We start from the raw sequence: 11,906 nt of genomic DNA, 5'->3' as shown, positions 1-11,906 counted from the left end.
AGATGAAAGCCAACAGCAATACAAGAAGTATATACATCTGTACGTAGTGTGAATGTTCTCCATAGTGCTCACTCGTTAGGATAATGTAATATACTCGTAGGTTCCATCTGGTCGTTTCATATTTCTTTGGATTTCAACTCTGTTCACCCCTGATTATCCTTAGAGCAGCATTTTTATGCCAGTGCATAATTCATATAAAACGACTGTATGATTAAAGTCAAATATGAAAGTAATGTTTCCGTAGACAGGACCAAAGACTCACTTCACAAAAAGGTAAAAGGAAGTTATCACTTGCTTATGAAGTTAATTTCCTTTTTAATGACAGATTACCACCGTATATTTTCTTAATAGAACTTGTTGCTGGATACCAGTAAGATGAGGCTAAGGATTGTTCGGACAGCAAAACACATCGATGTTTTGGACGCCATTATCTATAATTGCTGCCAGCCTTTGACCTGATAACACGGTCATTGGTCTGCGATGAAAGATGTTCCTTTACTTTTGGCATTCTTTCATTATACGACCTTTGGTGTTATAATGGTAACATATACCAGTTTATTAGTTTCTATTCATGACACTACCTGTATGGATCGCACTGAAATCAGTTTCATTCTTTGTATGCACTTCATCATGTCATATGTTTGTATAGAATATACGATCACGCCCTATCTGATGTTAACGTTATTTTGTTTTTTCACTGTGCATCATTTTGTTTTTTCCCTGTGCAGCTTTGTAAGTGCTGTAGGTGATTCTCTGTTCTTACATATTTTTATTTCACTGTATATGTGGCACATATTTTTCGGTTTATTTTACTTTTAGTACTTAGCGATGATGCTTTTATTAAGAGAACCGGTCGAGAAATAAAGTTGAACATGTACAGCTGAAGGCTGAAGATGCTTTACTTCAAATATCCGACGGCTGTAAGCTCTTAATACAAGAACTGGCCGTGAAACCCTCAAAAATTCGCTTTGTTTAAATCTTTCAACAAACCATTTAGCCGCTGACGATGTACATCGAGTGTAACATAAAACTGAACAAAATACTCCTTGATATATAAAATACATCAAATTGCACACATTAATATGACACATGTAGAATTACGTGTGCGTAAGTCCATCCTTATCGTGATGGTTGTTGGACCTCGGCTATTCAGTATAAAACATCGAATCAAGATCCCTTGAGCCGTTTAAATTTCCAGTTGTTCTTGTATTTGAGCAACCAGTTTCAGCATTACATTACGCCATCTTCAGGGCCCTGACGAACGTATGAAAAGAATCCCACTGCTCCAGCCAAAAGAGGGATCAACATTCTGTAACTGGTATCGGCAGATTTTTGACATAGTGGTCCCTTCGATCATCACTTGTCGGCAAGGGATGATCGAAGCGATCGCCGTGTGAAAAACCTACGGATACCAGTCACAAAGTACTGGTCTCTATTTTGACTGGACGAGGGGTAGGATTTTTCCTACGCGTCGGTCAGCGGGCTGAAGATGGCGTAATGTAATGCTGAAATTGGTTGCTCAAATAAAATAACAGCTGGAAATTTAGACGGCTGGAGATGTTTTTATTCGATATTTTATATGTAGAATTAATGTTTGCGTACATTACAAACGAATGAAAATGATACGCGATAACTGAAACGCCCTGCTAAACCCGCAGGACAGGACAGGTAATTTAAATTGTGGAAAGGGGCCAAAATAAGGGGCTGTCAGTTACACTCGAACATACAACTTTATTATTTGATGAAACATTACAAGGGGCCAAAAAATTTTTTTTTAAACACACAGCTTTAATCTTTGGGACTTAATTACCGGCTGAAGGCCACTCTAATTTAAAACCGGCTGAAGGCCAATCACTTAAAACGCACGCATAATCAGGAATTTAAAATGCAAGCCTTATCTTAAAACAGTACTTTAGTTAGGCTGAAGTAAACAAGTTAAATTCAAATCGGCTGTAGGCCTAACACTTAAAACTCCATAACATTAATTCTAAATACCACAGGCTTAGGTGAAACAGTTATTTAGGCTGAAGGCCTTTGAAACGACTCGAAATCAGCTGAAAACCCAAGACTTAAAATTCAACAACATTAAAAAATTTAAAAAGCCAAGGTCTTATATGAAACAGTTCTTTAAACTAGGCTGAAGGCCTTAAGAGCCAAACAACGCTAATTAAGAAAAAAATTGTCTAGAAGCCATACAAGTACAAACAACAAGAACAAATTTAAGAAAAGGGCCGCTGGTGGCCGAGCGGTTCTAGGCGCTTCAGTCTGGAAACGCGCGACCGCTGCGGTCGCAGGTTCGAATCCTGCCTCGAGCATGGATGTGTGTGATGTCCTTAGGTTAGTTAGGTTTCAGTAGTTCTAAGTTCTAGGGGACTGATGACCTCAGATGTTAAGTCCCGTAGTGCTCAGAGCCATTTGAGCCATTTTGAACCCAAGGGCGCTCAGATGTTCGGGGATCGGCCTGGAATTCAACACTAACGCTCGCTTAGGTGAGACAGGCAGTCAGGCCAACCATTGACGATCCGACGGGAACCCAACCGACAGACAGTCAACGGACCAAGCGAAAGGATAACTTGACTTTCGGTGAGCCACGGACCTCGTAGCAATGGGAACAGCCCCTGACACTCCGACCGCGCGTGGACGCCGCCAGGGCCTGGCCAGACACGCGCCACGGAGACTTCCTCGCTGCTCCACGTCAACCGACCAACTGCCCAGACCCGCAAACGGTGAAAGAAGCAAATATACGTCGGCTGACGAAATGACCAACCGAACGACCAACCAACGGTCGTCCCGCTCCGATCACCCTCCGTCGGACAGTTTATGTGCGTCGCCAGCGGTCGGCGAGCACTGGCTGTCGGCGCCTCCGCGGCGTTCCGTCCCCCGACTTCACTGCCGCTGCGTCCCGACTGCACTGCTGGTCCGTCTCCAACTGACTGCCAGACACACGACGACCCGAAAATACTATCGGTCGCTCCAGAGATGGTAGGACAGTGTACTTCACTTATCGATACGCGCTGCTGCTGCTGCCGCTCACGTGCAAATAAGGCAGGAAGTTTGTGACGCCAGTAAATGGAATAAGAAATGAGGCGGCAGTACCTTAATAGAAGATGACAAACAATAAATGGGATAAACGCGAGCCGTGCACGGCTCAATAACATTCTATGGTCACAATGGGACGTTCGCAGTTAAGCATATACCCTAAATGAACTCACTGTGTTTGCGGATTGTTGACGTTAGATACAGAGTGTTTCAGGTTTACCCAGTGTTGTAATCGTCCCGAGAACAGTTCCAGAAGCGGTGGAGGTGATTAGTGAAAGAAAGGGCCACCCAGGAGAACAGAGGTAATTGATGCTGCGTGGCTGTCAGCAGGTTGCAGGCGAGGCGGCCGCGTGGCCTGCCAGCGGCGTCCTCGGCCGGGGAAGGCCGCAGGTGGCCGCGGCGCGCCACGCCCACGCGGCCGGCCCCGCCCACACACACACACACACACACACACACACAGGCAGACAGAGGCGCTGCCAGCCGGGCGCAGGCTGAGGGCACGTGGCGGCCGAAACACTCTCCTGACGATGCGCCGCGGAGGCACGCGGAGTAGCTCGCGCGCGAGAGCAACCAGGAACCAGCTCTTGCTTGTGGCGTGCCAAGCACTGGACATTACGTACTGTGTTGCGCGACACGTAAACACTACAAAAAAAAAAAAAAAAAAAACATAGAGGGATAGTACGGTGCGTGATCTGCCCTTATGACGTAAGAGGTAGTGAGATATTAGAACAGAGCCGCCGCTGTGGCCGAGTGGTTCTAGGCTCTTCAGTCTGGAGGACTGGGACTAGGGGACTGATGACTTCAGATGTTAAGTCCCATAGTGCTCAGAGCCATTTGAACCAGAACAGAAAAAACAATCTTGGTTGCACAAGGTAGGTTCATTTAATCTTCACTTGTGACTCGTTTCGCCTCTTGTAAGCATCATCAGACAATCGATAACAATTCTTGCTAATCGCGACCGAGGCATCGAACGTAATTAAGAGCCCCATAGAACTAGGAGGTAAGAACCAGATAGCCACTGTCAGTCCCTCATTACATCACCGATAAAATTCTTCGTAACGGCTATTTGGTTGTTATCGCCCAGTTCTTTGGGACTCTTAATTACATTCGACGCTTCGGTCACAATTAGCAAGGATTTTTATCGATTGTCAGGTGTCGCCTAGAACAGACGAAACGCGTCACATGTGAAGATTAAATAAAGCTATGATGTGGAACGAAGACTTTTTTTTCTGTTCTAAAGATCTATTACGACTGCTATACCACGGCCACTGCGGCACTTGTGGAGTGGAGTGATTTTCAGGTAATGATATAGAGAGGTGTTGCACACACTTGGATCCAGCCAGCCAGGTACGCCACTCAGCCTTAATATGGTTTTCATGGAAGCTGTCACTTCTGTTCATTCGAACACTGGACTGTTTCTTCTCTTTTCCACGGCAGAAGACAAATATGTGGTGCAAAATCCTGCGTTTGTGAGACTATCAAATCTAACTGAATCTGAAACTGATCAAGACTCTGGCACACCCTTGAGATATGAGCCAGTAACAGCTATCTTGCAGCTGAACTACAATACTCTTGCTATCCCTAACATGCTGCAGCTGTAAGTGATGCGTATCATAATCTTCAGTACAGTGTGAGCAGAGTGGAAAGGCAGCGGCTCCACGACATGAGAGTGCAGCCACAACTTAGTTTTCGTCACCTGTCCAAGACTTCCGCCCCGGACCTCCTCCAGCTTCCGTGTCCCTTCACTCTCTGTTATCGATATAAGCAGCTCCATGTTTTTTCCAGTCTGCTCCCAGCAGGTTGCTCCTGTCCTCCAACAAGACGAGACCACGTATCCTCTTAAAAATTGCTACAGCCCGCCGATGGTATAAACGCTTTTTAACGATATTTTCGCGAAATGTCAACAAGCCAATAAAAGAATTTCTTTCCCTCGTTTCTAAAAAGCTTCCTGCTGAGTGTTATGTCCTCATGATGTCACTACTAACACTCCAATTCGTGTTCATTCAGCCACAGCCACCCTGGCATTACAGATCCCATGAAATACTACAAGGCTAGTAAGTTATTGTTCTCCAGCCTCCATCCGTTAAGTAGGTCATTGCTGTTTCGTCAAGTTTTTGCGGAAGCGAAGAGATTATTTGCCCAAGTACACTCCTGGAAACTGAAATAAGAACACCGTGAATTCATTGTCCCAGGAAGGGGAAACTTTATTGACACATTCCTGGGGTCAGATACATCACATGATCACACTGACAGAACCACAGGCACATAGACACAGGCAACAGAGCATGCACAATGTCGGCACTAGTACAGTGTATATCCACCTTTCGCAGCAATGCAGGCTGCTATTCTCCCATGGAGACGAACGTAGAGATGCTGGATGTAGTCCTGTGGAACGGCTTGCCATGCCATTTCCACCTGGCGCCTCAGTTGGACCAGCGTTCGTGCTGGACGTGCAGACCGCGTGAGACGACGCTTCATCCAGTCCCAAACATGCTCAATGGGGGACAGATCTGGAGATCTTGCTGGCCAGGGTAGTTGACTTACACCTTCTAGAGCACATTGGGTGGCACGGGATACATGCGGACGTGCATTGTCCTGTTGGAACAGCAAGTTCCCTTGCCGGTCTAGGAATGGTAGAACGATGGGTTCGATGACGGTTTGGATGTACCGTGCACTATTCAGTGTCCCCTCGACGATCACCAGTGGTGTACGGCCAGTGTAGGAGATCGCTCCCCACACCATGATGCCGGGTGTTGGCCCTGTGTGCCTTGGTCGTATGCAGTCCTGATTGTGGCGCTCACCTGCACGGCGCCAAACACGCATACGACCATCATTGGCACCAAGGCAGAAGCGACTCTCATCACTGAAGACGACACGTCTCCATTCGTCCCTCCATTCACGCCTGTCGCGACACCACTGGAGGCGGGCTGCACGATGTTGGGGCGTGAGCGGAAGACGGCCTAACGGTATGCGGGACCGTAGCCCAGCTTCATGGAGACGGTTGCGAATGGTCCTCGCCGATACCCCAGGAGCAACAGTGTCCCTAATTTGCTGGGAAGTGGCGGTGCGGTCCCCTACGGCACTGCGTAGGATCCTACGGTCTTGGCGTGCATCCGTGCGTCGCTGCAGTCCGGTCCCAGGTCGACGGGCACGTGCACCTTCCGCCGACCACTGGCGACAACATCGATGTACTGTGGAGACCTCACGCCCCACGTGTTGAGCAATTCGGCGGTACGTCCACCCGGCCTCCCGCATGCCCACTATACGCCCTCGCTCAAAGTCCGTCAACTGCACATACGGTTCACGTCCACGCTGTCGCGGCATGCTACCAGTGTTAAAGACTGCGATGGAGCTCCGTATGCCACGGCAAACTGGCTGACACTGACGGCGGCGGTGCACAAATGCTGCGCAGCTAGCGCCATTCGACTGCCAACACCGCGGTTCCTGGTGTGTCCGCTGTGCCGTGCGTGTGATCATTACTTGTACAGCCCTCTCGCAGTGTCCGGAGCAAGTATGGTGGGTCTGACACACCGGTGTCAATGTGTTCTTTTTTCCATTTCCAGGAGTGTATATCAGGAAACCCCTAGCGCCTACCACCCACAACTGACAGAGTCCCGTATTCTGGAATGATGACTTCTTAACTCGGCCTCTCGCAGACCGTCCTGTAAATGGACAATGGTCCGTCTTCCTGCTCTCCTTGCGGTAAAGTGACTTCCTTCCTATGACAAGGATGTGGGCGCCTTACCTGCTATTTTTCTCCCTCTGTTTGGGCGAAGGCCGGCACACCTTTTAGATACGATGTCACTTTCCGCCGGGCCTCACAAGAGGCCTGTCCATATTCAAAGCACTCCTTACTGCCAAACTGAGCCCTTTAAGCAAATGTGTTGCCCCAGAACCATGTTAGACTACAAGAGGTTAAGAAGAGAAGTGCAATCAGTTCACAAAATCATTGTTATACCATGACTCCCACTAAACTAATTCATCTCCCCTCCAATTGTATGATTAAAGATGAAAAGAGGCGAAGGGCTTGCTGCGTTTCAGTTGTGAGACACAAAGACACACAGAATAGTGTTTCGACTCACCCAGAGAGCAGTGCTTGTTAAGGCTCCACTTGAGGACGTGGAAGTGTGCTTGCAATGGATCGGCTCTGGCGAATTAATGACGAGGCTGATGTGCCGGACAGCCTCGATGTGGTTTTTAGGTGGTTTTCCACACCCCATTAGTTGACTACCTGGCTGACTGCACACAGACAGTTGGGGTACTCATATTCCATCCTGAAGGGGGGGGGGGGCTGACGGCAGTAAGGACATCAAGGTACTCCTTAAACAAATAATGCAAAATCCATTAATAGTCATGACAAACCTGCACCGATGTGACGGAAACACACAAGAAAAATTCGACACCTATAACAGTGGTCACACAGTTTGGAGGTAGATCGCGCTCATGATTTCGTGCTTTCGGTAAAGATGGTGTTAAGGCGAGAGGAAACTGACCGTACATACGAAGTGTCAAATGTTCATTAAGTAAAGATTCAACTACTAATTCATTCCTAATGTCTTCAGTTCTGAAGCGAACTTCTCTAGTGCATCCTTTAACGCTTCGGAGAATTCTTATTTCCACGGTCTGGATCCCGCTTATATCCTTTTGGGTGGGAGAACCCAGATTTCAAAGCGATGGAGAATAGTAAGTACTTCCACGACTTTGTAAAACTTAATCTGCATCTCTTTCGTTGCCTTTTTCTTTCTTTCTTTTTTTAGTGTATGTCTCATTGTTCCAAAGATGACAGTAAATGTTAGGATCTTGTTACCAGTTTCATGGTCGAAATTTCGTTCTGTGTCACAGGTGAGATACTGAAACTAGGTTACTTGCTCCAGTATTACAGTACTTACTATACTCTCAGTTCTCGCAGGCGATTTTTCCTTGAATGCCACAACCTTTTTTCATTAGTGGAGATTTTCGTGTTATATTTGGAAGCCAACAAAGGAACATGACAAACAATTCTTCGAAGAGCGAATCAATATATTTACTGTGTGTCCTAAGGTTTTAGCGTCAAAATTACACAGACGAGAAAAGCGCCCTACACCTGTGTGGGGCATATGCTTGTATCGGACAGAAACTTGGACCCTGAGAAAGGTGTAAAAGAAAAATCTGCAAATTTCGAGATCTATTGGTAAAGAAGAGTATTGAATACAGCGTGAACTGAAGTGTCTCGAAGCAAAGAAGTGCTGAATAGAGAGCAGGAGAGACAAGGTGACCACCCAAACCACTTATTGTTAGCAGGAAGAACATGGTTAACCATCTACTTCGACATTCATTCCTTCAACACTCGGATTCAATGAATGATGGAAAGAAGAGGATAGGACAACCGAGACGAGGGTTCAGCCACCAGAAGATACGGGAGCTTCAAGAGACTAGCTTATAGATGGGAGGTTGTATGAGCGAGCCCACTAACCTTCTGATTGAGGAGAAAAAGATGAGTATTTTTAGATAATGAACCATTTGTTGGAAAGGAATATTTCAAGTGGTGTAAGGTCTGTAGCGAGTCATGACTATTAGGCACTTCCTTGCCGCATCTACACTGGTCATGTTTACGGTGGAAATTACGACCGTTTACAGTTCGTGACTGGCTGTCGGAAAAGAAGAGGAATAGTCGATTTGTGTTTCATATCCCACAGTTAACTACATCGTTAAATAGATCGGACAGGGGAAGAACAGGGAAGGAACTCGGCCGTCTTCCTATCATAGGAGCCGCCCTGAAATTTCCCGTAATCGATTTAGGAAATCTACAGGAAACCGAAATCTGGATGGTTGGAAGAGGATTTGGGATGGCGTCCTCCCGAGTAGTCCAAGAGTTTACTACTGTGCCACTTCACTGGGTCGAAAATTTATAATTACTATTACAGGAAATAAGACTGGAAGACCATGACACCGCTGTCCTCCATGAAAGTAGGGCAGAATTGCAACGGAATTGACAGTTTAATAAACTAACAACCCTATGGATTGAGAGTAATCCGAAGAAATATGAAAGAAATTAGGGGTAGCAGTGATGAGATAGCCGACAAGGTAAACATTACACTTGAAGACCACCAGACACAGTGAAAGAATTCTACCACCTTGGACGCAAAATAACACGTGATGAACGAAGCAAGGAGGACTTAAAAAGTAGACTAGTACAGGAAATGAGGGCATTCCTGGCCAAAAATAAGTTCACTTGTATCAAACATCGATCTTAACTCGAGGAAGAAATTTCTGAGAAAGTATGTTTGGCGTACAAGATTGTGTGGAAGTTGTAACAGACAGTGCGAAAACCTGAAAAGAAGAGAACTGAGGCATTTGAAATGTGGTGCTACAGAAAGATTGTTGTGCTACTAGGTTTTCTGTTGCTTCCCTAAACCGATTTAAAGTGCATTTCAGGATCCTTCCTTCGGAAATGAAAGGCCGATTTTTGGCATGTGCTTTTTTTATACCTCGTAACTGGTGACAGACTGTCGAAGAGATGTTTAACACTAAAACTCTTGCCTTTCTTCCTCCCTCTGTTCCTGCTATTTAGTCGGTACGTAATTGTTGTTCTGTGTAGATATAGATATGATTGTGGGAGGAAAGAATGCGGCGATGAAGATTCAACCAAAGTGGAACGCAGCTGAGACCTAGGAACACAACTGACAGCAACCTTGCCCTAAATGGACGCACGAGCCGCTCTCGATGCATGCCTGTCGTTTCCGCTGCTCCGTCTCTGGTCTCTAAAAGGACTAAAAACTGTGGACATTTCCTAGTATTGGAATTTATATCAGTGCTCAGTGTAGCTAACTTTAGAAAATGCTCCAGTAGTTTCAGACCAAACAAATTCTTATACAGAGCAACATGCCTCTGAGAAAAACACTCCAAACATGATTCTCTCGCAGATCTCTTTAAATTTAGGTTGGTGGAACGAAAAAGTCGAAAACTCTTCAAAAATTGTAGTTGTCGGCTACAGTAATAGGCGTAAAAGCACTAGCATTTTATAAATCAACTTCTTAACATCCTCTAATTTTGTCGACTTGTGTGAGCGATAATGATATGTCACACAGCTGGGTAGAATAACGATAATATGATGAAATGAATCTTTGTGTTGCTATTCCTCGCCACACGGCGCTATCGATGTACGTTTAATAGGTTTTTGCCGGCGACTTTTCAAGCAATTAACAAAGGACCGAGCCTACCTGTCATTGCCGATGTCGTTCGAATGTGTGATATATGCAGGGCTTGCCTAGGAATTAAAGTGACAGAAATGGGAGTACCAGATGGCCAAGCGTTTGGAAAAAAAATGTCGCGTTAGACATGAGCCATTTATGCTAGCGTAGCTTCCACGCACCGGTAGGTGCAGCGAATGTGTGGAGAGCGGTAATGCGGGGTTGTGGAGTTGAGTCCCTCTGTGAAACATTTTTTATTTTCATTTTTTCGTTACTTACACAGTAAATAAACCGAAATAATGATTAAGACATTGGGTTTACTAATATTTTCATAAAATAGATAAAACGTGGAGTCAAAGGAAAACTTTAGATTCAGGAGAACATATTTCTTCTATTAACTCACCCGGGGGGAGGAGAGGGGCAGTCTACATACTAAGATATTTTTCAAGATGAATAGGGATTGTCACCGTCCAGTGTTCAAGTGATTCGCCTCAAATGAACTCTGCTAGTGCCACCTTGCGATGTCTGTTTTTATCGTGAGGTGAACCAGTTTGATCAAAAAGCTTCAGAACTGTCCTCATTCAGAGAGAAAAAGAAATCACAAATCCTGACAAATCTACGTCAGAATACCTTACATTGTAGATCACCAGCTATCCCCGTCAATATCTGGTGAACGGATGCGTTATGTGCAGCTTGTTGATAAAGTGTGAGATAAGAGAGAATCTTTATTGAATGTAAACCAAGCTTGTTTTTCTACAGACGCTTTGAAACGATCGCGTAATTGTAAAAATGCGGCGTTTATGATATGTGCAAAAGGCCGATATAAGTACAGCTTCCCCTGTTTTTACAATTGATATCAGCCAGAACACATAAATCATTAACTATAAAATAATAAAAGTATCTAATTTTATATACGAAGTTCTCGAGTACGCATTACAATTCATTCCTGGAGCTTTACTTGCAATTCCAAATTTTCCATTGCCAATCCATTTCATACCTTTTATGAAAATGTTAATGAGTACGATATATTCAGTATCACTTTGATTTATTTGCAGTGTAATAACATAAAAGTTGCAAATAATTAAAAAAGAATGTCCTGCATAGGGACTCGACCCTGCGATCCCCGTATTACCACTGTGTACTGTTCCCGCTGCGCCAGCTGTTGCCTGGAATCTACGTTAACACAAACGGCTCATGCCTCGCACTAGCCGCACCAATAATTCTATTTTTCTAAACTCTTGATCATCTGAAGCTTCCATTTCTGTCTCATTTCTGGTCAAGCCTTGCATATTCCATAAATCTGACGAAATCAGTGATGAGAAGTACGTGCAGTTCACTTTTTAAGTTATGAGAATGCTACCGATTTTGACGCAAAACCCTTTTACTTATCCGCAAGTTAAGGTTGTCCAGAGTGTGAGGGTGTAACTTCGTAACAAACATTGGAAACATAAGGTAAATACATAAGCCAGACGTGACCACGGCCTTATGGTTCTCTTACGTGCGCAGTCGTTTTAGAATTTACAGTAAGCTATTGGATTCCATATTGTACGACTGAACTCTGACCTCACCAGTCTTATTTATGCCTTACGCCATTTGTTCCTCACTGGTCAGCGGGCCGTTTGCTTGATGATGGCAAAAGGCCAGTATATCAGTTCAAGTTCAGAACCCTGGATCTAAAACGAATGTGTGGAAAGTTAT

The sequence above is a fragment of the Schistocerca piceifrons genome, chromosome 2 (assembly GCF_021461385.2).
Source record: "Schistocerca piceifrons isolate TAMUIC-IGC-003096 chromosome 2, iqSchPice1.1, whole genome shotgun sequence".
In the NCBI taxonomy this organism is placed as follows: domain Eukaryota; kingdom Metazoa; phylum Arthropoda; class Insecta; order Orthoptera; family Acrididae; genus Schistocerca; species Schistocerca piceifrons.
This window is presented reverse-complemented; position numbering follows the sequence as displayed.